The sequence below is a fragment of the Gallus gallus genome, chromosome 3 (assembly GCF_016699485.2).
Source record: "Gallus gallus isolate bGalGal1 chromosome 3, bGalGal1.mat.broiler.GRCg7b, whole genome shotgun sequence".
NCBI classification, from domain to species: Eukaryota; Metazoa; Chordata; class Aves; order Galliformes; family Phasianidae; genus Gallus; species Gallus gallus.
This window is the reverse complement of record NC_052534.1, coordinates 14,702,420-14,706,244: the sequence shown is the minus strand read 5'-3', so window position 1 is coordinate 14,706,244 and position 3,825 is coordinate 14,702,420. Positions and strand designations below refer to the sequence as shown.

Genomic DNA, 3,825 nt, shown 5'->3' with positions numbered 1-3,825 from the left:
CTAGATAAAAAGGGAATTGATTGACATCTCATATTTCTGGGGTTTAGTGAGATCATAACTGCACTTTAATTGGTTTAATTACCAGAATATAATATTGCAGGTATGTAATGTAGACCTGTAATATAGTTATACAATGTACGATATGTGTTATATATAATAAAATACAACAGGTCATATAACACAGTTTTCGTAATAGTTATTAGTAGGACTATCAGTAGTGAATATTCAATGACATGAATAGAAATTTCCCATGAGTAATGTCTTCAGGATTCAGCTCTTCTTATCTAAGCTTCTAAGAAGAACATATATATGAAGAAAACATAAAGGTTATGAAATACGTAAATATGGTATTTGGAGGCTGAGGTTGAATTTGGCTTCAGTAAGCTGGAGGTCTCAGTTCCTCCGGAATGCTTAGGCACCTGACTGCCACTTCACATTTCCACATTTGCTTCAGAAATACATTTTTTCTTTATATTTTTCATGTCTGACTCAGTACTCACAGTGGTTTTCATAATCTATCTGCTGTCTGCCTTTTGGAAATGGCTATTAGCAGTTACACAGTGTTTTCCAAACATAATTGTTTAGATCTCTCTGGTGACACAGTTAGCATCTGGGAGAAACACAGCAGTGTGCAATTGTGTCTTTAATTATCTTTCCATTGTGAGAAGGGCTGGTACGTGCCAAGGCATTTATTATACCTGACAAGGACAATGTATTTACAATGGGTGTTTATATACCAATTCTTTATAAAAATACCTTGACAGAAAGTGCTCCACCTGCCCTCATGTTCTCTATTGCAATTGCTAATTAATATTATTGTGCTGAAAATGATCCTATCTATTAAAGCTTCTGTCATAACTGCTGCTCCCTGCCTATCTATGCCTAATTAACCTGCCACTGACTCACATGCTGGGAAGGATGTTTGTTAGGCAGATGTAGCCTTGCTGATCTGATTTCCACTGCTCCGTCTGATTTTTTGTAGAGCCCTCCATTCAGCTAAGTATGTGCCTCACCTGAAGGATGTCCAGTTGGTTTGCATCTCCACTCAGCATTTCTTGCACTCAGCTACTGCTGCTGATTAAGTGCTATATTCTAGTACTTGGCAATGCTCCCATTGATATTACTGGTAACAGGGCTGACCATAAGCATATATTTAAAGCCAAGTGCCACCTGATTCACTCTGCCAGTTACACACTGGTAAAGATAAAGTGAGTGTGCAAAATTATTCTGAAAAATACTGCACAAAAAGATAGCAGCTGTTCTGAATTTTCTGTATATGTCAAACTAAAAAGATGTTTATATTGCTTGCAAAAGTATGGGTTGATTCTTCAAAGTGAAATAGAATACAACTTCTGCAGGTCTGGTGTCTGGGAATTATGACAAGGACTGGGAAGGACAGTAGTGAGAGCCTTGCCATCGCTCCTGAAGAGCCAGGTTCAAAGAATGACTGCTGTCTATCAGATGCTTTGGGCTTTATTTTGGGTTCGTATCTAGGTACATAAGGATACAAACAGAAGTCTAATGGGATTGTCAAAAGAACATTACTCACCCCTCGGGAGGCCTCTTCTTCTGCCAAAGAGCTCCTGCCTGGCTCAGCTCAAATTGCAAAATCTCCATGTTCTTCTGTTTCCCATCTGTTACAAGAGAGATAATTACAGAGGTGCTAAGAGGATAAACATGGTAATGTCTGGGAGGTGCTCAAAAAAAAAAGGAGTATGTAGGATAGATAGAGCACAAGTAGTTACTCTTGTCTCAAGGCATGCCTGAGCTCTGCAGTGACACAGATGGGGTTTCTAGTTGACCACAAACTCTGCTATGATGTGGTCCAACAGGGCCAGGTAAGAGCTCTCAGGTTATGCAGTTGTCCTCTCCAGGTTTGCTTCAGATGAGCTGCCAAGAAGTGTTAGACTGTGAAGATATCAGGCTTTTTCAACGACTAAGAAATCAACATGACATTCCTGGAGGAGAAACTTTTACATCAGATTTCTGGTATCCTTCTGTGCCATGGGAGATACTGCCAGTTATGGTGAATCACATGCAGGGAACAAAACCCAGTCTCTTCTTCTTCCGTTCTCCAAGAAAGTCTAACTTAAAATATGGAGGAGCATTCCTGCTGGAAACCACTTCTCCTTCAATCATCCCAGCTTGCTGGGCTGGTCTTGGCAATAAAGCTGTTTGCCACATGTTTCTCAGTGGCACTACAGCAATTAAGACAAACCAATGTGGCAAAGGGGGGAAACCATCTTGCCAATCCCAATCTGGCAAGTGGGGGCCATGCAGAAGGAAATGGTATCTTAAGAGAAAGGATGTCATGTAGTGAGCCACTGTCTCTTTTCCTTGGGACCAGCTCTACGGTGTGTGTTATAGATGAAATTCCAGGCAAATGTGATGAAATCTTGCAGAGGGACGGCAAAGTGATGAAAGCCATGCACACGTGCCATCTATTAGATAAGGCATTCAAACTTTTTTCTTGAACTGATGAGTAGCAGCTAAAATAAACAAAAAAAGGCAAACAAAGCTTGAAAAGTGAGTCTATCTTGCAGCATAAAAAATTAGTCAGTGAATCAAAAGGAAGAAAAAGAGATGTGGAAAAATGAAGTCTTTTTTTCCCCCCTGTGAAACCATGGTGTTCTTGTAAATAGAGAAAGGGAAAGGAAATATTTATTCACAGAGAAATGCAACAGTGCCACTGTGCAATGAAACAGGTGGTCGGCACATTGTTGTCTGTGCATCTTCAGCACTAACCCGGATTAAGGCATGGCAGAAGATACTCTACCTATGCCTGCTCCCAAAGAACTCCAGGGTCCCCTACCCATGAGGAACACTTTCCTCCCAGACATCTCCTTCTCTGACAGTCCTGACCTCTCTCCTGCACTTGGAGAAGAGCTGGACAAGTAACCTTTATGAGAATATTGTTCACCAGCGACTTGCACAGGAGCTGAAGGTATGAGGCTCCTCACCAGATCATCACGTGCTATAATAATAACAATAATAATAATATAGGGCAGGGGAAGAAATAATATTGCAAATTCCTTTCAACCGTGAGATGTGTGTGTGTTGGGAGAGTGAGGATTGCACAGAGCACTTGGCTCTGCCCTCTTTGAAGCAGCAGTAAATAGAAATTTTTGGAAAAGCTTAGTAAGAGCGATATAAAAGCACCGTATCCATATGTGGTTATGTAGGGTATATATAAGGCATATACACGTATTTCTTTGAAACGGAGTCCCACCAACAGATCCCTTTATGACTACACTTTGCTTTGAAAGGAAAACATCCAAAGGAAAATGAAAAATGTCAAGAGCACTGCAATTGTTCCACTTCAGAATTTAGAGCATGAAGCATTTGGCTTTTTTACTCTAAAGTTTTCATGTAGATCATTATGCAAGACCATGAAAAGCAGGAGTAGAGACATCAGATTTGGGCTCAATTTTTGGAGGGAAGGAAGAAGATAATTTTTTTTTTTTTCCTGGGGCAATTCCTAATCTCTAAAGTGAAATGTCAAAATTCTTTCTTGCCATGGGATTCAAGCTCATACATCATTTTGAGTACTGCTTATATTCCTGTCTATATCACCACCATCACCATAGCAGCTGCACATTGTGTCTCCTGGCTTAATAATTCTCTCAGAACCAACAGACCACAGGGAGACACTACTATCCTCACAGCTCTGGAAATTGAGGCAGGGAGCAAGTATGTGAATTTTTAACTTCATCTAGAGCTTTGCTGACAGCACTAGGTGACAAGCTGGTTCTTGCGAGACTGTGATCCACAGCTCTGTCAAAAAAATCCCCTTCTCTGCTCTGTTTTGAGTAAGGCTGGGTACTG

The 3,825-nt window shown here is 40.6% G+C and overlaps 1 long non-coding RNA gene across 11 annotated transcripts in view; it reads right to left on the bottom strand.

Annotated features, from left to right (window-relative positions):
• Positions 1-3,825, bottom strand: part of LOC107052867 — a 55,358-nt gene that overhangs the window by 42,417 nt on the left and 9,116 nt on the right. For all 11 annotated transcript variants that reach the window (XR_006938944.1, XR_005858789.1, XR_005858788.1 and 8 more), the window contains exon 3: positions 1,550-1,634. This is a non-coding gene — a long non-coding RNA (uncharacterized LOC107052867). The remainder of the gene's footprint in view (positions 1-1,549; positions 1,635-3,825) is intronic.